Raw genomic sequence first — 23,501 nt, forward strand, 5'->3', positions numbered from 1 at the left:
CACAAGTGAACACATATGCTGATGCACCCACACTCATGTGCACGTATGTGCACACAGAAACCCAGATGCATGTGCACACTGGCACGCAGACACACAGGCAGCCATACTGAGCAGCTCCATGTCAGCACACACCTCCATTCTTCACCACCTCCTCTCTTCCTCCTTCCCCTTTCCCTGGCTCCTGCTAAAATCTTTGACTCAAGCTCAGCCACCTCTTCCGGGAAGCCTCGCTCTGCACGCGGAGGTCCCACTGAGGCTTGCACTGGCCCTACACTCGCCACCCCATGCTGTAGCCTGTGGAGGCCCCGTCTGCCCCGGGAAGCTGTGGGCACTTGCTCCCAGCACAGTCGGCTGCCCAGAAGAACCTCATGAACCTCTGCAAGTGACCAAGTCCTTGAATTTCTGGAGGTGACCCACTGGGCTCCTAGATTCCTTGTTGTGGATACTAAACTTAAAGAACTTGTTTCCCAGACTGGAAGAAGAGAGGCCAGCCTCAAGAAAGCTCTGCGGGAGCCCATTCCCAGGCAAGCCCCAGTGAGCTATCAGGCACCTGGGAGCACAGTCACAGTCCTGAGGTCAACGCCATCCACTCACCAGGGACATCCACCAAGTCCGCCAGGACGAGCGCCTCGGCCAGCTCTCAGAGGGGGCAGGGGAGTCAAAACCACCTGCCTCAGGGCGGCCTAGAGAAGGCAGTCAGGCCGTCCACTGCCTTCTGCTCTTCAGGTTCCAGGACAGAGCCCGGAGCGCCAGGCTAGATGTGGCTTGGAGACAGCAACCCTGAATCACAAAGCGTCGGCTCCCCAGAGCCCCCCACGTAAGACCTGCAACACCCTTAGGTACAGATGGACTCGGCCCAGATTCCAGGGTGTCAGGCAGCAGCAGGAGAGCCTGGGTGAGTCACCTGGAGTGTGAGGGACCCTGTGGGGGGTCACGCTGCGTGGGGGTCGTCATGTGTGGGACAGTCATCTGGTATGAGAGTCGCCCAGTGTGAGGGAGTCACCCCCGTGTGGCAGTCACTGTGTGTGTGTGAGTCACCATGGTGTGTGAATCACCTTGATGCAACCCGCCTGGGGTGTGAGTCCCCCAGTGTGAGTACCCCCGTGTGAACCAGCCTTGGTCCAAAGACAGAGAGGTTCTCGCCCCATGAAGACCCTTAGGCTGCTTCTCCTGGACAAGGCAAACAGGCTCCCACCGCCACACTTCCTGCTCAGACCCAACTCTTTGGCTTTCTGTGCTCAGAGAGTTTCCCACCCCACTCCCTCCCCTCTTGTGAGCCTTTCCTTGGAGACCCAGGATGGGGCATGGACCTCCTCTCTCATCTTTGACTCCTAGGGCCTAAAATGAAGAGTAACTTGACACAGGCTTCAGCAAATGGATCATTAGTTCATCAGTTCACTCAGCCCTTGGTTCATTTGTTCAGTGGTCACGTGGAGACTGCACGTTGTGTGTGTCTAGATTCCCGAGAGCCCTGTTAGGTGGGACACCAGACTCAAAGCACACGGCTCTGTGCCCTGCTCCTGCAGGGGTCCCCATGCCAGACAGCCATGCAGACGGTTTACACATGAGTCCCGTCAGGCTGCTCTGCCCCAGAGACTCGTGCCCTGCATCAAAGCTGTCTTTCTTCCCCCGCACCCCCCGCTCCCACCCTCCACCACACACACACAGGGCAGAATCAGGAATAATCAAAATACATGATTCCAGGGAGAAAGGGAGACGCAAGGCCCCATAAGATGGTCTGCTGGAATCTGAAATCCCACTGGGTTGCCTTCCCAGAACCCCCCACCTGGGAGGGGCATGTTCCTGAGTTAGGTGCTAATTCACTCCAGCCAGGGCTTCCCAGGGGAACTCCCAGGCCTTCCACTTTCCTCCTTGGCTGCATCTGAAGAGGGCATTTTTCAGGCTGAGCATCTCATCCTGCCTCCTTCCTGTAGAATGCTGGGGTCCAATGGTCATTTTAAGTCTCAGTTACAAACTATTCTGGCCCAGACTTTTAGTGTCTTTGGCAACATATCTCTCTCAGAAACCTAAAAATCTAGGCAGCTTCTTACCTATTTAATACTAAGCAGCTCCATGCCCTATTGTCACACCAGAGTTCTTGAAAAATGCCTCCCCTCTCTCTCGCTCTCTCCCTCCTTCTTTCTTCCTCTCTTTCTCTCTCTCCACCCCTACCCCTTAATTTCAGCTACCCACACCTCTCCATCTTTTCTCCAAGGCCCATTTTGAAAATGGTTTATTGGTCATCATCTTAATCCATTCAGAAATGTTAAGCAATGAGTGTGATTGACAAGTTTGTCTTGGTACTGGCTGCAAGTCTGGGTTTTAACTGTCCTTTCTTGCGCAAGCATTTCTCAATATTAATTTTTACTGTTTGGAATTGGAAAGCAGTTGCCTCGTTCAGATGTACGGGTCCCCAGATTTCTCAACTTTCTGTTCTCTTTTATTTTCAGCCAACTGCAGCTAACACACACTACTGCAGCTCTGTTTTCTGAGCTCTTCTCTTTAAACTGGATTTTGTTGGGAAATATCTATCTTTCAAACTATTACAGTTGGTGCCATTACCAGATATTTCACATGATATGAACCACTACCCTTCCAGTCTCTAATATAGACTGTGATATCCTCTCCTGTGCTGGTGAGACTCAGAGAAGAGTAAGTTCAGTGAGTGGGAAGAATAAAATATACCGAAATAATTTTGAGATGCCTATGAGATGTACACTATAAGTCTGGAATTCAGGGAAAGGATTAATGATGAAGGTATCAACACAGGCGCCATTGTACTCTTGCTTGTGTGTGTACTGAGAAGCATGAATAAATAAAATACCAGATGAGTTTATCCTGAACGATTTTTAAAATTTAGGATCTCTTAAAGGAGGCATTTTTCAAACTAAACACAACACTGGAGACTTTGTTTCTCTTATGCAGTCCCTCCCCCATTTCTCACCCAGATCTTCAACCAAAGAATCATTGCCTTCCAGAACACTGTTACAGGGAGAAACGGTGCAGCATCTCTGGGGTATGCTGGAGAATATAAAAGCTTGCGAATCTCCAGTCGCCCAAGATGATCTACATCCATTTCAGGTCGAACAATCTCTGACTGTATAACTATAAATTAAATGCAACATGCCTCTTTTATTACAGACATTCTGAAATATTAAAGAAGGTTAATAATTAAAGGTAAATCTTGAACCAGTTCAAAGCTCCAGCACTAATGATTTGAGCCACTTGACTATTTCCAGATTTCCCTATCATGCACAAATTTCCCTCTCTATCAGTCCTGCCATCGTCCCTAAAATAACATTATGAGCTGCATCACTTTAATGCATCTTTAGAGACATTTCCAGAAACCTGCAGCGGTTTTGTTCAACTGTCTGCACTCTTCTAGGTTCAGGTAAACAATCACTTTGAAATGTTTGGTTCCTTTCTTTAAATAGACATGCATAAGTATGTCATCCATATACACCAGCAACCTGGCAACATGGCGTTTAAATATTTCACTGTTCGAGTAAATCCATTTGATGCCTGTGCTCCAAATTGAATTAAGTATTTATTCTGCATCTTTTCCCAAGGCTCATTTTAAATCCAGGCGTTTATCAACCTGTTAAAAAAAAAAAAAATGACATCACATCTCTAGGACCTTCTAGAGCTCAGTTCTAGGCCTGGGCTGACCCAGAGTAACCTAAAAGTACCATAAAATTCAAAATAAAAAGTGAGACTGTATATTGACTACCTGTATGACAAAAAAAAAAAAGAGCTACTTAACGGGACACTAAAGACAGAAGGAACACTAGGTCCTATTGTTTGAAACAAATTCCAAACTAAAAATGCAGACCATGACTAAAGGAGCACTGTTTTGGAAAACCACAAAAATATCACGGGAAAGCATACATTCATCTTGACAAGCGCCTGTTACAAAATCATGGGTCCTGGAGGAACACTCTGGGCATATGATCTGGATGGAAGCTATGAGTTTTCACTATCCTTTCTTGCTCAAGTCCAGTGAGAAACTGAATTAGTTGGTCCCTGGGCAAATAGTATTGGTATCTAGGCAGAGCCACAAGGCTGAGAGGAGGCCCAGAGGAGGAATATGCTCTTTGCATAAGTAACAGGTGAAATTGAAGTGCGTTTCTGCCTGTTGCTCAGTTTGAATTTTTTGGAGACTCTTCCATTCCTTCACTTCCTTGATTCCCTTTTCATAGCAGCCGACGTGCAGCCAAGGTCTTCCTGCTACCTTTTCCATCTGTCCTTCTCCATTGCCTTCATCGTTGCTTTTTCCACAACCAGTTCCCAGCATGTCTCTCCTCCTTCTCCCTGGGCCATCATATCCCCGCCCACAACTTCACCACCGCATCACTCAGCGGTTTGACCTTGCCAAGGTCCTGTGAAAGCTGGGAGTTTTCTATTCAGAAATAAATTCCCGTACTCACACATACTTACAAAGCTTTGCATTCAGTTCCGGGAGGCACTGGCTCCAGCTTGAGAATCCCCCACCCACCTGCGTATCAGTGACTCCCAGCTCCCCACCCTCCACCGGACTCCTCCCCAGGACCCCCAAACAGACTGCAGGCCTCTATCAGGACGATGAGGGCCATTGCTCTCCATGGAACCCCTGGCACCTACACTGTAAGAACTCAATGCACATTCGCTACATGGTGAAAGAGGAACTTTAAAATGTAAAAATGCATACAATATACTTTAAATACGGAGGAGGGTTTTCAAAACAGACCATAGAAAGTATGACCTTAATGATGGAAGAGTGTACTTAGGAGAAAAATTGGAAGCAAACACATTAAAATTTACAAGTAGGATATTTTCAGAGGGTAAAATTGAAGGTGATTTTTATTTTATTCTTTAAATTTTATTTTGTAATCTTAAGAAAAAGCAGAGGCAGAAGCATAGGTTAGTGAGCTTTTGTCCTATGAACTATTGTGAAGGATGAACATGCAAATCCTGGGTCTCCCCGTCATCCTCTGCGTCCCCCCTACCCCCTTTCTTACAGAGTGAGTCCCGATACTCCAAGCTCTCCTCTCTCCCCTTGAGGGTTATGAACAGCTTTTAAATTTAAGGGTACAAACGGAAGCGTCCAGGCACCCCAAAGTTCCCTGCCTTCTTTGGGAAATCCAGGCCCATTAAAGCAGGTGGTCAAGCTGAGGTGGGAGCAGAGAGGTGGGAGGGACTGAAGCAGCAGGATAGCTTTCTCCCAGGAGTTTGGGGGTTTCCACAAGAGGCAGACCCATGCTCCATTTGGCTGTGGTCTCCCCAGAGAGCCAGGACCCTGAGAAACGCAGCCCTGAGGCAGCAGTGGACTGAGACTCAGGAGCCCCGCACTGGGGCACCTCCAAGCCCTGGATGCTGGACCCGAAGCACAGTGTGAACTGTGGAGCCTGCTGAGAGAGCTGTCTGGCCCTGGCTCTGGCTTTGGCTCTGGCCCCAGCAAGTCCGGGATGTTCCTAGGTGTTCCCAGACAGGAGCAGGGAGCTCCAATGATAACTGAGGAGACACAGCTCAAATAGCCTGACTTAGTTCAATTTAGAGAAATAAAACAAAACGACAGTTTCTGTGCCCGAGGGCTTATAGCAAATTCCTACCCACCACCTGTGTGGGGCTATTTGGCATATTTGGCTAGTGGTCGTTTCCTGCCTCTGAGGGAATCAGCCTTTGGATTCTTAGTGCAAAACACCTAAGGCTGAAAGGCACCTTGGAAAGAAGCTGATCCTGTGATCTGCAAGCCATGTTCTGCAGAGCTGCTTCAAGTCCGCTGCAGAAGCGAAAAGAGGCAGAAGGCAGGGCTCCCCTCCATACACCTGGCTCCCCTCAACCCAGCCAGAGCAATTTCGCTTTTGCGTTTCATTTAATACAGTTCCCTCCAAGTCCATTCACCACAACACTGTGTGGTTGTAAACTAGGGAGAACACTAGCCTCATGGAGGCCCAGGAGGGAAAGTTAGTCCTTGCCCTGGGGAAATACTGCAGGGCCTGGACTAGAAGCCTGGACTCTTGACCCTCAATCCAGGGCTCATTTCACCTTTGCCATTTTCTCCCATAAGGACAGGATAGAAGGTATAAGGAGTGTGTCTCTGTGCAATGGGGATCAGCTCGGCTATTTCTGTGATCGTAAAATTGCCTAACCCTTTATATCTCTCCAGGCTCAGAAGTAAGTACAAGTCTCTGACAAAGAGAAGGGCATTTTGGCAGATTTCCACAGACACATTTATGTTCAAAGAATGGTAAAGCACTACATTTGTAACAGTGATCAAAAGACACACACACTCACCCTTTCGCAAATATCCAGCCCCAGGGCCAACCACTGGCATGCCAACCAGCACCAGCACCCTTTCCCAGTGGTGCATGAGAGGCCTGCTCTCCGCCCATCGCAATGGCAGGCCCATCCACTGGCTTTTCAGCCTCCACCCCACTCCCTTCTAGTCCACCAAGGCTAGAAAATAAAAAACAGGACCATCCAGACACCCTCACAGCAAGGGCTCCAGACACGGCTGAAGTTCTACCGATCAGACACACTGCCACAGACTTTGGTTTAGACCCAAACCCCATGAGAAGAGAGGCAAAGCATTCACTGGCTGGAGTATTAAGGCCAGTAGCTATAGTGGCAGCTTCTCATTTCACTCAGGGGTGTCCTGATCTGGCAACAGGAAAGGAAAGTGGCAGGTTTCCATATTGTTTTGCAGTGATAGCCACAGACTTCTTCAACTCAGCACAGTGATTCTAGGGGCTGAACATTATTCCTGGGAAACTGATGGAGGTTCTTCTCCTATGGCCCTAACAACCATTCTGTTTTTTGGGTTCTTTTGTTTTGTTGAGGCAAGGTCTTGCTCTATTGCCCATACTGGAGTATAGTGGCACAATTGAAACAGGAAAAGTTCCCTTGTCCCTCTTGCAGGGCATGCGATGGGGGCGTGGCTTGCTTCTTCATTGTCCTGCTCTCAAACCTCTAGGGCAGCATATAGGCAGGTTGTGGGGCTCCGACCCCACCGCAGTGTCTAGAGGTGAATGTTTACAGTTCAAGCCCCGGTGGGCACATGTGTTACAGGGTGCTCTTTTAGTTTTGCCGCCTATAGGTAGCTTGTGTTAACCAGCTCACCTAGATGCCCGCCTTATGGCAAGGACAGAGAGCTTTCTGTATCCCGGGGTTATTGCCTTGGTATACCAGAAGAATCAGATCACACGTGGGCTTGGAGAATGCATGCAAGGTTTTCTTGAGTGGAAGTAGTAGATGCGGGAAGCCAGAAGGGGATGGAGTGGGAAGGTTTTCCCCCGGAGTCAGGCTATCCTCCAACCTCCCCAGCCAAACTCCAAGCCAAACTCTGTGCCACTCCGCCAGTCAATGGCCTGCCAGTTTGCAGGTGTGCTCCCAAGCCTGTGCGTTCCTCTCCACGTCCAGCCGCCAGTGTGTTCCTCCGCTGATATGCTCCTCACGACGGCCGGCTGCTTCTGTCTCTGCTTTGGTAGGGTCTTTGGTTTTTATAGGCACAGGGTAGGGGTGTGGCAGGTCAGGGGAGGTCTTGGGAAATGCAACATTTGGGCAGGAAAACAAAAATGTCTGTCCTCACCCAGGTCTGTGGGAGTGGAGCCCTAGCCAGGGACCACACCCTACCCTACCCAGCACTTCCCCTCCCCACTTCCATATCATTTAAAGGGACCACGCTCTTCCCTTCCCAGCACTTCCCTATCATAATCACAGCTCACTACGGCTTTGACCTCCCTGGCTCATGCAATCCTCCCACCTCAGCCCCCCAAATAGCTGGGACTACAGGTTTGCACTACCACATGTAGCTAATTTTTTTATTTTTTATTTTTGTAGATACGAGGTCTTGCTATGTTGCCCAGGCTGGTCTTGAACTCCTGGGCTCAAGTGAGCCTCCCACCACAGCTTCCCAAGTGTTAGGATTACAGGTGTGAGCCACTGGGCCTCCTCCCAGCTGTAAGCACCTAATTCCCTGTATTAGAAATACCTGTGCTTAGCCCAGCTAGTTGGATTCTGTTGCCTACAACGTAACCCTTAATGAACTTTGGCATTTTTGCCAATCTGTCAGGTAAGAAAAAAAAACTATTCGTTTTAATTTTAATTTGATTTTCTGTCAACATGGGTGAAGTTCAAAGTCTTTAAGTTTAGGAGGCATTTGTATATCATTGTCTGTGAACAGACTGTGTGTTTTCAAGATGTTGTTTCCTACCCCATTAGTCATCCTTATTCTCCCATTATTTCTTCTGTTAGCTTCATAGTTTCACTGTTCTCATTTAGGTCTTTAATGCAGCTGGATTCTCTATTTGCATATGGGTAAAGGCAGGTAGCCAGTTTCCTTGATCCTATCTACTTATTGATTTATGTGTGTCTTTCATCAAGTATGACATAGGCATGGGTTTGTTCCTGAGCTATTTATTTATTGATTGAATGATTTATTTGAGACTGAGTCTCACTCTGTCAGCCAGGCTGGAGTGCAACGGCATGATCTCGACTCACTACAACCTCTGCCTCCCAGGTTCAAGTGATTCTCCTGCCTCAGCCTCCCGAGTAGCTGGAATTACAGGCATGCGCCACCACGCCCAGCTAAATTTTGTACTTTTAGTCGAGATGGGGGTTTCACCATGTTGGCCAGGCTGACTGGTCTCCAACGCCTGACTTCAGGCGACCCGGCCACCTCAGCTTCCCAAATTGCTGGGAGGTGTGAGCCACCACGCCTGGCCTCCTGAGCCATTTCTACTCTGTTCCATGGGTCTGTTTGCCTGTTTTTGTGCAGGTGCCACCATGTTTTCACTGTAGTGATGTTGCAGTGCTTCTTTATATATGGTAGAGCAAGTCCTCCCTCCTGGCTCTTCTTTCTCAATATCAACTATTTATAAATGTTCATTCTTCTCTTTAAATTTAAACATAATTCTATTGGAATCCTTAGACTATTAACCTAGACTTTGTATTGGGATTGTATTGGATCAACAGATTAATAGAGAGAATATTAACATCTTTATGAAGTTAACTTATTAAATCACGAGTATTTACTCAGATTTTTAGGTCCATTAAGTATTACAAATTATCTCCATTGATATTTTGTGTAACCTCTGTTAATTTCTAGGTACTTTGTAGTCTTTATAACCATGGTGGATCTCTTATTTTTCTATTGTATTTGTGGATGGTTATTGATGTTGTGGATAAATGCTATTGATTTTTGTAAATCGACCTTGAATCTAGCAAGTCCAATGACTGTGCTTATTAGATTTAAGTATTTTCTGTGATTATCTGTGTATAAAATCATCTGTAAATAGAGTTGTATCTCCTCTTTCCAAATGTTATAATCTTGGTTCCTTTTCTTGTCTATTTTACAGAACCTTTAAGATCGTGTAAAATCTGCCAGCAAAAGAGGTCATATTTAATGTTTTTCTTAATTCTAAAAGTAATGCATCAAAAATTTCTGCATTAAGTGTGATGTTTGCTGTAGGTTTCTGGTTTACAAGTTCTGTCAAGTTAAGGAAGTCCCTTTCTAGTCTTACTTTGCTAAAATGTTTTGCATAGCTAAATGGTGTTGAACCACCAGAATGGCCACATTGAAAAAGACTCACTGACACATCAAGTGTGGATAAGGAAGGGAACAACGGCTTTGGGGTATGAATTGACACAACCACTGGGGCACACACAGTCAATGATTGTCTTCGTCAGCTCTAGCTGCTGTAACAAAATGCCAACGCTGGGTGACTTAAACAACAAACACTTATTTCTCCCAGTCTTGGAGGCTGGAAGCCCAAGACTCAGGTGGTACCTATTGAGGACCCACTTCCTGGTACATAGGAGATCGTCTTCTCGCTGTGTCCTCTCATGGCAGAGAGGGGAGGCAAGCACTCTTGGGGCTCTTAGAAGGGCACTAATTGCATTCATGGGACTCCACCCTCATGACCTCATCTAATTTTTATGACCGCCCAAAGATACCACTTCTTACTTAATACCATCACGTTGGAAGATAAGGTTTCAACACATGAATTGTGAGGGGCAAAATCACTCCGTCCACAGCAGTTCTCACCCAGAACCTTTGACCCCTTTTCAGCATGCCTCTTCCCAGTTTCATGGTGCTCTTAACCCCAGCTTCCCACAGGAGCAACTCTTTTTCAAAGGATGGGCTTCATGCATCTAGGACTGCTTTGCACACACGGGCAGGAAGCCAGCAATGCATGAGTATACACCCCTCATGGGCAGCCCTCCACCAGTGACTGGCAGGAGAAGAGGTAAGAAAGCCTAGCAACCTTGCCCCAGCTGGACAACTCCAAGGCATGATTTACATTCCCAAGTTCTCCTGTGAGATCTACAATGCTCTCCTCCACAGGACTTTGCCTTCAATCATACCCTTACTTAGATTCTTCCCTTTGTCTGTCCTGCTTCTCCACTACCTCACCCGTTTCCTGAAGGCACACCCTTAATAAATCCCATGTATGTGAATGCTCCTCTCCAGGTCTGCTTCACACCCTTGTTTTTGACTTAAGACAGTCACTTTAGCCAGGCACAGTGGCTCATGCCTATAATCCCAGCATTTTGGGAGGCCAAGGCAGGCGGATCACCTGAGGTCAGGGGTTTAAGACCAACCTGGCCAACATGGCGGAACCCCATCTCTACTAAAAATACTAAAATTAGCCAGGCGTGGTGGCGGGCACCTGTAATCTCAGCTACCGGAGAGGCTGAGACAGGAGAATCACTTGAACCCAGGAGGCGGAGGTTGCAGTGAACCAAGATGGTGCCACTGCACTCCAGCCTGGGCAACAGAGCCAGACTCCGTCTAACAAAAAAAGGCAGTAACTTTGGAAAACTGCTTGGCAGCGTGTATAAAAGCCAAATCTGTGCATCTGCTGCAACCACAGTTCCACTCCTGGGTACACACAGCAGAATGCATATGTAAGCTTACCAACAAACATGTACAAAAATATTCATAGTAGCATCATTCTTAATAGTCCCACACTGAAGACAACCCGCATCATCAAATTGTCCAAATGGGTGAATGAAATGCCTTGTACTCTCAGAATGGAATGCTACCCCGCAATAAGAATGGGCGAACTAAACTACTGCCAACAACGTGGATGACGCGGATGGATCTAATGTCGCAAGGAAGAAGTCGGACACAAAGCGAGCACACGGTCTGACTCTGTTTATATAAAGTGCAGACAGACTATTGTTGTCCAGGCTGGAGTGCAATGGCACGATCTTGGCTCACTGCAACCTCCGCCTTCCAGGTTCAAGTGATTCTCCTGCCTCAGCCTCCTGAGTAGCTGGGATTACAGGCATGTGCCACCATGCCTGGCTAATTTTGTATTTTTAGTTAGAGATGGGGTTTCTCCATGTTGGTCAGGCTGGCCTCGAACTCCCGACCTCAGGTGATCTGCCTGCCTCGGCCTCCCACAGTGCTGGGATTACAGGCGTGAGCCGCTGCACCCGGTGTTTTTATCTCTATTCTGAAAGGTGAAAAGAGCCTATGATTTTCTTCTATTCCGATACAGTTTTGGAATACTGGTTAAACTATGAGCTGAGCAATTTGATATCCTTTTCTGCTTCTTGGAATAACTAGAATAAGATAAGAAATATCTCTTTATTGATAGTTTAGTAGAGCTCACAAATTATCTGGATTCGGGTCTTTTTGGTGGGGGACAAAGATTAAACTATCCTTTATATTTATTTATTGTCTATTGGAATGTTAGTGTTTTCTATTTCTTCTTCCCTCTATTATAACACTTTCTAATCTTTAAAAAATGTGTCCATTTTGCCAGAGTGTTCAAGTATACTGCATAGTTTCTGTGTGTAATGTCATGGTTGTATTTTTTTCTCCTGTTTTAACACTCTCATTCATCTGGAATTTATTTTGGGGTAAGGTGAAATTGTGGTTCTAGTTTTAATTTTTTTTTTTTTTCATGTGATTACCCAGTTGTCCCTGCATCACTTATTGGCTAAGACCCCCTTTCCTCTGGGAAGCCATTGATGACAGGGTGAGAATAACGAGTGGCGATTCCATTGCTCACTAGAACATCAGTGGACTAAGAGGTGCTGAGGCAGAAAAGGTGTCAGCCCCCTTGCCATTTCCTCCACCGAGAAGATAGAACAAAAGAAGAATCAAACAAATGTGCGGATAAGCACACCCAGACAGACCCCCTGCCGGCCTGTCTGCTGAAAGAGGGACCCACTGGGGAATGAGTCACTGAGAATCAATCACACAGCAGGAAGCTCAACAGAGGCCTATATTCTGGTACTTAGGAAATGAGGCTGTAAGAACAACAGAGCTGGTATCCCTCTGCTTTCTCCCTCTGCATTTTATTCTTCCGTGTCATAAAAAAATGAGCAGGAGAGTTCCCCAAAGTCAGAAAGCACCTGTGACTTACTTTTCAAGGACGCTGGCTTGAAGTTATGCTGGGAAAAACCCCGAGGCTCCAGGTAGGAGGTACTCGCCTTCCACAGCAGGAACAGGTCCCAGTCTCAGGGATGGAGGGCAAGAGGGAGCTCCCTGACAGAAGCCTCGAGTTGAGCCTTCCCCTGGCTTGGGCAGAGTAGGGCATATAAAAGAACCCATAGGTCAAATCCAGCAATGCCTGGGTTGCTTTCTCAACACGGACAGTGGGCAGCAGAGGAAGAGAAGGGACGAGATTGTTCACTCTTATTGGACTACTCCACCCCCACCCCCGTGCAGGTATCCATTAGGAAGCATTGAGTCAGGAAATGTACCCCTTCCCGTGTTCATCGGGAGGAAAGCGGGGAAAAAAATGAACCTTTAACAACAAACATTTTTCCTTTCAGTCTAACTGGGCTACTTAGGCTTTGTGACCACTCCTGGATCAATAACAGACCACAACAAATCCTGTGCCTTGATGGGCTTTAACCTGGCTTTTTAGACCAGTCATAGGCAAGGGATAGCACAATCATGATTGGACGGCTCTTTACCTGGGTCCAGCCCTGTGTGCTGTTTACAGAATACACTCAGGAGGGTTACAGTCCTGAACCAAATAGAAAATGTTCTGGGAAGGAGTGATGGACTGACTATATGCTAGAGAAGCAGCCAGCAGCACTCAGGACAGAACTTTTTTAAAAAATGTTTAAATGTTACAAATTGTGGTAAAATATATATAATGTAACATTTACCATTTTCACCATTGTTAATTGTACAATTTGGTGGCATTAATTACATGCACAGTGTTGCGCAAACATTCACGTTTATTTTATTTATTTATTTATTTAGAGACCAAGTCTCACTCCATCATCCAAGCTGGAATGTAGAGGCATGATCTTGGCTCACTGCAACCTCTGCCTCCCTGGTTCCAGCAATTCTCCTGTTTCAGCCTCCTGAATAGCTGGGATTACAGGCACGTACTACCATCCTAGCTAATTTTTGTGTTTTTAGTAGGGACGGGTTTCGCCATGTTGGCCAGGCGGGTCTCTAACTCCTGATCTCTGGTGATCCATCTGCCTTAGCCTCCAAAAATGCTGGGATTACAGGTGTGAGCCACCATGCCCAGCCTATATTTCTAAAACTTTTTATCACACACACCCCCGCTCCCCCGTCCAAAAGAAACTTTTTAACCATTTCTCTCTGAAATTGAGAGCAGTAACTCTCCATTCTCACCCACCCCCTGCCTCTGGTAACCTCTAAGCTACTGACTGTTCCCATGAATTTACCTATTCAAGATATTTCATATAAGTGGAGTCATCTGACAATATGTGTCCTTTTGCATCTGACTTATTTCTCTTAGCGTGTTTTCAAGGTTTCATCTGCACTGTAACATGTATCAGAACTTTATTCCTTTTTATGAGTAAATAATATTTGACGTAGATAACACACTTAGCTTATACATTCATCTCTTGATGGACATTTAGGTTGTCTCCATGTTTTTTGCCTATTGAGAGTAGTGATGCAATGAAAATTGGGGTATAGGCAGGGCACGGTGGCTCACATCTGTAATACCAGCACTTTAGGAGGCCAAGGCAGGCAGATCAGCTGAGGTTGAGAGTTCGAGACCAGCCTAACCAACATGGAGAAACTCCATCTCTATGAAAAATACAAAATTAGCCGAGCGTAGTGGTGCATACCTGTAATCCCAGCTACTTGGGAGGCTGAGGCAGGAGAATCACTTGAACCCACAGGAGAATCACTTGAACCCGGGAGGCAGAGATCACGGTGAGCTGAGATTGCACCATTGCACTCCAGCCTGGGCAACAAGAGTGAAACTCCGTCTCAAAAAAAAAAAAAAAAAAAGAAAAGAAAAAAGAAAAGGAAAAGAAAATTGGGGTATAAGATCTGAGTTTCTGTTTTCATTTCTTCGGGGTATATATCTTGGAGCAGAATTGCTGAGTCATAGAGTAATTCTATGTTTAGCTTTTTGAGGAATCACCAAATATCCACAGAGGCTTCATCATTTTACATTCCTACCAAGAATGAGCAAGGGCTCCAATTTCTCCATGTATTCAGTAACATTTGTTATTTATTTATTTATTTATTTATTTATTTATTTATTTATTTATTTATTTTACATCATAGCCATGCTAGTGGGTGAGAAGTGGTTTTGATATGCAATTTCCTAATGACTAATGATGTTGAGCATCTTTGTTTTGTGCTTATTGGTCATTCATGTATCTGCTGTTAAGTTGTAATGGTTTTTTATAAATTCTGAATAGTAAACTCTGACAAAAATTTTCTCCTTTGACCAAAACTTTAATCAGGTTCCTAAGTCCTTTCTGACTAAGCCTGACCTTGCGCTCCCTCTCTGTCCTTGTGGAATCTAGTTTAAGAAAAAGATCCTGCTAAGTCAGTTTAACCGGAAGCCCCATATACTTGATATTTCCTCTCAATCGTTTTCCATCCACTGACCTCAACCCTGTTCCTTGGTTATAAATTCCCACTTGTCTTTGCTGGAGTCAGAATTGAATCCAGTCTGTCTCTCCCACCGCAAGACCCTGTGGCAGAGCTCCCTGTACTTATCTCCATGGCACCCTTGAATAAAGTCTGCATTTCCACCTTTAAGAGTGTCATACATAATTTTTTCCTTAAAAACTCGTATCAGATATATGATTTGAAAATATTCTCTCTCATTGTGTAGTTTGTCATTTTACTTTACTGATAATATCCTTCGGTGAACAAGTTTTTAATTTTGATGAAAACTAATTTATCCACTTTATCTTTTGTTGTTCATGCTTTTGGTGTTCTAAGAATTCCTTGCCAATTACACAGTCATGAAGATCTATCCCTATGTTTTCTTTTAAGGACTTTAGCACTTAGATTTAGATTGTTAATATAATTTTGTTATTTTTTCTATATGGTGGAGTATATTTGTATATGGAAGTAGAAGTCCAACTTCATTACTCTGCATTTTGAAATCTAATTATAACCAACACTATTTGTTTAAGAAACTATTCTGTTCTCATTGATGAGACTTGCCACTCTTATCAAAATTCAATTGCCCATAGATGTATGAGTTTATTTATTTCTGGGCTCTAAATTATATTCCACTAGTCTATTATGTCTTTTTTTTTTTTTTTCTTTGAGATGGGGTCTTGCTTTTCTTGCCCAGGCTGGAGTGCAGTGGCGTGATCTTGGCTCACTGCAACCTCCGCCTCCCAGGTTCAAGCAATTCTCCTGCCTCAGCCTCCCGAGTAACTGGGATTACAGGCACCCACCACCATGACTGGCTAATTTTTTTCTGTGTTTAGTAGAGACAGGGTTTTGCTATGTTGGACAGGCTGGTCTCGAACTCCTGATCTCGGGTTATCCACCCACCTCGGCCTCCCAAAGTGCTGGGCTTACAGGCATGAGCCACCACACCCAGCCTATTATGTCTATTCTTATGCAAGTGCCACATTGTTTTGGTTACTGTAGCTTTGTAATAAGTTTTGAAATTGAGAAGTGTGAAACCTGTAACTTTACTCTTCTTTTGCAAGTTTGTTTTGGCTATGCAGAGTCCCATGCAATTCCATATGAATTTGAGGCATGGTTTTTTTCATTTCTGTAACAACAAAAACAAAAAGTCTGTTTGATTTTGATAGAGCTTGCATTGAATTTGTAGATTGCTTTTAAGAGTATTGACATCTTAACAATATTATCTTTCTATCCATGAACATGGAATGTCTTTCCATTTATTTAGATCTTCTTTAATTACTTTAAGCAATGTTTCATAATTTTCAGTGTACACGTTTTTCACTTCCTTGGTTGAATTTATTCCTAAGTATTTTATTCTTTTAGATGCTATTTTATATAAAATTGTTTCCTCAATTCCTTTTTGAATTGTTTATTGCTGGTGGACAGAAACAAGTGATCCTCATGGGTTGAGCTTATGCCTAGACATTTATGTGTTTTCTACTTATATGACCATATTAGCTCTGAATAGAAACAGTTTTACTTCTTCCTTCCCAAGTTGAATGTGTTTTATTTCTTTTTCTTGTCTAATTATCTGGCTAGAACTTCCAGTACAATGCTGAATAGCAGTGGTAAAAGTGAGCATCAGTATCTTGTTTCTGATCTTACAGAGAAAGCTTTTAGTCTTTCACCATTGAGTATGATGCTATCTGTGGGTTTTTAATAAATGTCATTTAAAATATTAAAAAATTTTCTTCTCTTCTTAGTTTTCTGAGTGTTTTTATAGTGAAAGGATACTGGGTTTTCTCAGATTGCTTTTCTATATGAACTGAGATAGTCATGCATTTTTTTTTTCCTATTTGCTGTTCATATGATATGTTACACTGATCATTTTTCTTATGTTGAACCATCCTTGCATTCCTTGGATAAATCCCACTTATGCATGGTGTATAATCCTTTTAATATGCTGTTAGGTTCACTTTGCTATTATTTTATTTATGCTTTTTCATCTATATTAATAGTGTATATTGGTCTATAACTTTCATGTCATTTGATGTCTTTATTTGACTTTAGTGTCAGGGTAATGCTGTTTTCATAGAATCAAGTAGGAAGTGCTACCTCCTCATCTATGTTTTGAAGCATTTTCAAATGATTGGTATTAATTCATTCCTCTTTGGTAGAACTCACAAGTGAAGCCAACAGGTCCTAGGATTTCTTTGTTGGGAGGTTTTTTATTACCTATTCAAACTCTTGTTGTAAGTCTGTCCAGAATTTAAATTTTTTTCTTGAGTCAAATTTTGTAATTTTGTATGTTTCTAGGAATTTTTCCCTTTCAGCTAAGTTATCTAATTTGTATACAGTTGTGTATAGTACTCTTTTATTTCTTTTTTATTAAGGTCAGTAATAATGTCCCCATTCTCATTTTCTATTTTAGTTGTGTCCTCTCTCTCTCGCTCTCTCTCTCTCTGTCCCTCCCCTCCTCTCTCCCTCCTGCCTCTCTCATCTTGCTAGAGGTTTTTTGATCTATTATTCTTTAAAAGAACCAACAGTTGATTTCATTGATCATTTATATTGCCTTTTATTCTCTCTCTCTCTCACTCTCTCTTTAAGTAGAGATGGGGTTTCACCATGTTGGCCAGGCTGGTCTTGAATTCCTGGCCTCAAGTGATCCACCCGCCTTGACCTCCCAAAGTGATGGGATTACAGGAGTGAGCCACCCCACCCAGCCTATTCCCTATTTCTATAATCTGTGCTTGAATATTCAGTATTTCTTTTCTTCTGCTAGCTTTGATTTTAGTTTGTTTTTCTAGTCCCTGAAAGTGTAAAGTTAGGTCATGGATTTTTTCATCTTCCTTCTTTATTAATGGGAAGTTTCCTCTGAGCGCTGCTTTTGCTGCATCCCATAATTTTTGCATGCTTTGTTTTCTTTTGCTTAGGTTATGGATTTGAGATTTTTCTTCTTTTTTAATGGCAATTTATGGCTGTAAGTTTCCCTCTGAGCACTGCTTTTGATGCATCCCATAATTTTTGTGTGTTTTGTTTTTCTTTGCATTTCTCTCTAAGTATGTTTTAATTTTCTCAGTGATTTATTATTTGATCCATTGGTTATTTAAAAGTGTATTGTTCAATTTCCACATGTCTATGAAGTTTCCAATATTCTTTCTGTTATTGAGTTCTATCTTTATGCCATTGTTGTCTGAAAAGATGCTTTGTGTGGTTTTAATTTTTTTAAATTTGTTGAGACTCATTTTGTGGCCTTACATATGGTCTCTTCTGGAAAATGTTCCATGCACACTTCAGATGAATGTATATTCTTCTGTTTGGAAGTGGAAGGTTCTATATTTATCTGTAGGTCTAATTAGCTTATTATGTTGTTCAAGTCCTCTGTTTTCCTACTGCTCTTCTGTCTAGATGTTCTATCCACAATTGAAAATGGTAGAAGTTTCCAACTCTCATTTTAGAACAATCTATTTATCCCTTTGAGTCTGTCAGTGTTTAATTCCTATATTTTGGGGCTTTTTTGTTTGGTTCATATATGTTTATAATTGTTAGGCTTTTTAATGAATTTTGCCTTTTGTTGATATATAATACTCTTTTTTGTCCCTTGTAGAAGTTTCTGACTTTAAGCCTATTTTGCCTAATATTAATAGAGACATCTACCTCTCTTTGGGTTACTATTTGAATGAAATACCTTTTTCCATCTTTTCATTTTCAGCCTACTTATGTCTTTAGAACTAAAGTGAATCTCTTGTAGATAGCATATAGTTAGATCATGTTTTTCAAACTACCCTGACAATCTCTTTTGACTGGATAGTTTAATCCATTTAAAATTAAAGTCATTGATGATTAGGAAGGACTTACTTCGGCTGGGCATGGTGGTTCATGCCTGTAATCCCAGCACTTTGGGAGGCCGAGGTGGGCAGATCATGAGGTCAGGAGTTTGAGACCAGCCTGACCAACATGGTGAAACCCCATCTCTATTAAAAAACACAAAAACTAGCCAGGCGCAGTGGCACATGCCTATAATCCCAGCTACTCGGGACTGAGGCAGGAGAATTACTTGAACCTGGGTGGCAGAGGTTGCAGTGAGCTGAGATCACGCCACTGCATTCCAGGCTGGGTGATAAAGAAAAAAAAAAGGAAGGACTTACTTCTACCATTTTCTATTTATTTTCTGTATGTCTCATGTATTTTTTGCCTCTCATTTTCTATATTACTGCTTATTTTGTGTTTGGTTGATTTTTTTGTGAAATGTTTTGAATCTATTCTTATTTCCTTCTGTGTGATTTTTAAATATTTTCTTTGTGATTTCCATTATGACTATATTTAACAACCTAAATTTGTAACAGTCTAGTTGAATTTATAGCAACTTAACTTTAATAGCATACAAATACTCTCCTCCTATCCATGTCGCTGTCACAAATTACATTTATATATTATGTGCCCAAGAATGTAGATTTTTAATTAGTTTCTATGCATTTGTGTTTTAAAGCATATAGGAACTGAAAAGTGGATTTACAAACTAATAATATGGAAATAGTGGCTTTTATATTTGCCTGCGTATTTATCTTTACTGGAGATCTTTATCTCTTTATATGCATATCTAGTTTGTTTGTTTGTTTGTTTGTTTTTAAACAGAGTTTCCCTCTTGTTGCCCAGGCTGGAGTACAATGGCATGATCTCGGCTCACTGCAACCTCTACCTCCCAGGTTCAAGCAATTCTCCTGCCTCAGCCTCCCAAGTAGCTGGGATTACAGGCATGCACCACCATGCCTGGCTAAGTTTGCATTTTTAGTAGTGATGGGGTTTCTTCATGTTGGTCAGGCTGGTCTCGAACTCCTGACCTCAGGTGATCTGCCCACCTTGGCCTCCCAAAGTGCCGGGATTACAGGAATGAGCCACCACGCCCAGCCCTATATGCATTTTTGATGAATGCCTAGTGTCCTTTCTTTTCAATCCATAGGAATCCCCTTGGCTTTTTTTGTAGGAAAGGCCTACTGGTTAAAAACAAAAAAAAAAAAAAAAACTTCAGCTTTATCTTTTTATCTGGGAAAGTCTTAATTTCTCTCTTGTTTATGGAAAGTTTTACTGTATTTAGAATTCTCAATTGACAGATTTTTTTTTCTTTCAGTACTTTGAATATATCATTCCACTCCCTTTGGTATCCATGGTTTCTGATGAGAAATTGGATGTTAATTTTGTTGACGATTCCTGGCATAGGATAAGTCACTTCTCTCCTGCTGCTTTCAAGACTCTTTGACTTTCAACAGTTTGATTATATGTCTCAGTGTGAGTCCCTTGGAGTTTTCCTACTATAAGTTTTCCTTGCAGTCTGTTGAGTTTTTATAATATATAGATGCATGTCTTTCAGCAGACTTGGGAAGTTTTTGGCCATTATTTCTTTAAATATCCTTTCTGCTCCTTTATTTTTGTCATCTCTTTCTAGGACTTCGGTAAAATATATATATACACACACACACACACACATACACATGCCTGTTGGTGTTCCACATATTCCTTAGGTTCTGTTCATGTTTCTTCATTCTTTTTTTCTCCTCATACTTAATATCTTCAATTATTCTATCTTCAAGTTCACTGATACCTGTGTCTGTCTACTAAAATCTGCTGTTGAATGTTTCTAGATTATTTTTAATTTCAGTTATTGTACTTTTTACCTTCAGAATATCTGATTGGTTCTTTTTAATAATGTCTTTTTAGATATTCTAAGTTTTAATATTTCATTTATTTATTTCCTTTATTCTTTGTTCATGTTTTTTTGTTGTTGTCGTTGTTGTCTGAGTCTGTTTAAGCCAGTTATTTAAAACCTTTGCCAAGTATGTTGAATGTCTGGTCTTCCTCAGAAATGGTTTCTTTCAATTTATTTTATTCTTTTGAATAAACCATACTTTCCTATTTCTTTGCATACCTTGTGATTTCTTATGCAGAAAGCTGAATATTTGAATATTATAGTATGATAGCTCTGGAAATGAGATCCTCTTTCTTCCTCAGGATTTACTGTTTTTTCTTAATTGTTGAAGTCTATAGTCATCCTTTTAATGACTTTTGCAAATGATTTTTGCAAAGACTATTTGTTTTCATGTGTGGTCACTAAAATCTCTGCTCCTTAGCTTATGATCAACTTGTGTTTTGATGGATATTTTCTTTTTTTTTTTTTCAAATGTTTATTTTATGTACAAAGAACTCTCATGGTTTTTCGTTGAGTAGATGCCTTGGATAATCCTTTGAAGGAAGATCATTTAGTCCAAATTAATGAAACCGATATCCTTTGTGTACTGACAGAAACACTGGCGGCACATATTGAGGCCATATTTCCGGATCAGACCGTGCAGGTTTGAACAGACGCGACAAGAGCGAGAACCCTGGTCGAATTTTCGCAGGTGGCTCCAGTACAGCTGCTGGTGACCCATCTTGCTTTCAGGAGTGCAATGAGGTAAAAGCAATGGATATTTTCCTGAGTGCGAGGAGCAGTTTTTTAATTGCCTTTTTTTTTTTTTTAATATAGCATTCATTTTGTTGCTGGGAATTTTTTACTGTTTTCTAAAGTTCTGACAAAGTTGGTTCTGACCAGTTTTGCTTGTTTTGCAATGTTTCTATGAGGATACAAATGCTTATAGCTATCTATTTCACCATTTTACTGACATCGAGTTAACAGTTTCTTTTGAAGAACAGGTCTATAGTAATTTAATAGAGTTCTAGTACAGCCAATGTCAAGCATCTGAAGACCTACTATTTTAATTGAACTCCAATTGTGGGAAGTAGGAGAAGCTGAAATTGTTTAATTTGCTTTGTGCAAGACACTCCACTAATCAACTCTCTTAGTCTTTGCTTCTGAAAATATAGAAGGAAGCGAAGATATGTACAAGGGCCTGGGAGTTCATGGAACATAGGATAAATTCAGTGATGTTAGCCTTTAACATTTTTTATTATCATCCTTGATTATCACCTCACTCCTGAATCTGTCACTACTCATCCACCCCATTTCTCTGATGCGAGAGTAAGAGGAGGTAATACAAAGGCAAGATAATTAAGACCCAGGTTTAGTAGCACACAGAACTGCAATCAAACCTTATTATTATTATTTTTTTTTCTTTTGAGACAGAGTTTCACTCTTGTCACCCAGGCTAGAGTGCAATGGCATGATCCTGGCTTACTGCAACCTCTGCCTCCCCCGGTTCAAGCTATTCTCCTGCCTCAGCCTCCTGAGTAGCTGGGATTACAGGCATGCACCACCAAGCCCGGCTAATTTTTGTATTTTTAGTAGAGATGGGGTTTCACTATGTTGGCCAGGCTGGTCTTGAACTCCTGACCTCAGGTGATCCACCTGCCTTGGCCTCCCAAAGTTCTGGAATTATAGATGTGAGCCACCGTACCTGGCAGTCAAATCCTATTCTTTCACTAACTTACTCTGTGACCCTGATTAGGATACCAAGTTCTCCATTCTCAGTTTTCTATTTAAAAAGTGGAAATGATTCTACATAGTGCCTCCTTGGGTTATTGTAAGGACTGAATGAGCAACACTTAGTACCTAGCCTGTCACAAGTCCCCCATAAAAGTTAGTATTAGTGTTTACGCTCCTGTCCATTGTCCTGGGCCCAATCTTAAAACCTGATAACTACCCTGGCTTCTCACCTTTTGGGGTTCACATGGGACTGTTTTCTTTTCTTTCTTTTTCTTTTTTTTTTTTTTTTGCTGGAGTGCAGTGACACGATCATGGCTCACTGTGGCCCTGAGTTCCCAGGTTCAAGTGATCCTCCTCCCACCTCAGCCTCCTAAGTAACTGGGACCACAGGCATCCACTGCATCTGGCTAATTTTTACAAAACATTTTTTGGAGATGGGGTCTCTGTATGTTGTCCAGGCTGGTCTCAAACTCCTGGGCCCAAGCAATCCTCTTGCCTCAGCTTCCCAAAGTACTGAGATTACAGGTGTGAGCCGCTGCATCTGGCCTGTTTTTGCTTCTACTTGTTCCTGGCCTCTGAAAAAGGCTCAGTCTTATCCAGTCCTGACACAGGGCTTCATTCTTGGTGAACATGTTTGCAGCCAGGGTTGTTGCAGCCCTTCAGTGGCTCTGAGCACCAGCCCTCTATCTCCCAGGAAACACTTCCTCAACCACTCTTCCCCAGCCTCTCTACCCTCAGTTTCTCCTCTTCTGGGTTGTGGACTATTCAATTATTTCTTACCATTCCTTAGCATTTCTCCCTCATGTGACCCAAAAGAGCACAGTTAGGAGTGGGGTGGGAGAAGGATGAAATATTTAAGAGAGTAACCCATGTGTCCCTCCAGTCTGTCTCTTGATCCTCCTATCTCCTCCAGATTCCTTCCTAGATCATCTAGACCCTTTCTGGATTTTTAGTTTCCAAAGACTGTAGGCTCTGAAGGGAAGAAAAATGACTTAGGCCAAATATAATAGATTTAGAAGCATCCAGAAGGAGATGGAACAGAGTTTTCCATTCTCCACCCCTCAAACTGGGGAAGAACATTTTAGTCTAGGGGGAAGGGGTGAGAGCTGAGATTTTAGAAGTCCCTAAGAAAGAAACCTTACTCCCTTCTGGGTAGAAAATAACAGAACCTCCAGCTAGGTTTAAGATAATCAACAGCCAAGGGAAAAATTTGTTTTTCTTCCCAGGAACAACACCAAAATAAGGTCAAGGTCTCAAGGAAGA

The 23,501-nt window shown here is 42.8% G+C and overlaps 1 pseudogene; it reads right to left on the reverse strand.

Moving 5' to 3' along the window:
* Window positions 1-20,980: 20,980 nt before the first annotated feature.
* LOC111551564 lies at window positions 20,981-21,246 on the reverse strand (annotated as a pseudogene).
* Window positions 21,247-23,501: the final 2,255 nt, after the last annotated feature.

This window comes from Piliocolobus tephrosceles, chromosome 11 (genome assembly GCF_002776525.5).
Source record: "Piliocolobus tephrosceles isolate RC106 chromosome 11, ASM277652v3, whole genome shotgun sequence".
In the NCBI taxonomy this organism is placed as follows: Eukaryota; Metazoa; Chordata; class Mammalia; order Primates; family Cercopithecidae; genus Piliocolobus; species Piliocolobus tephrosceles.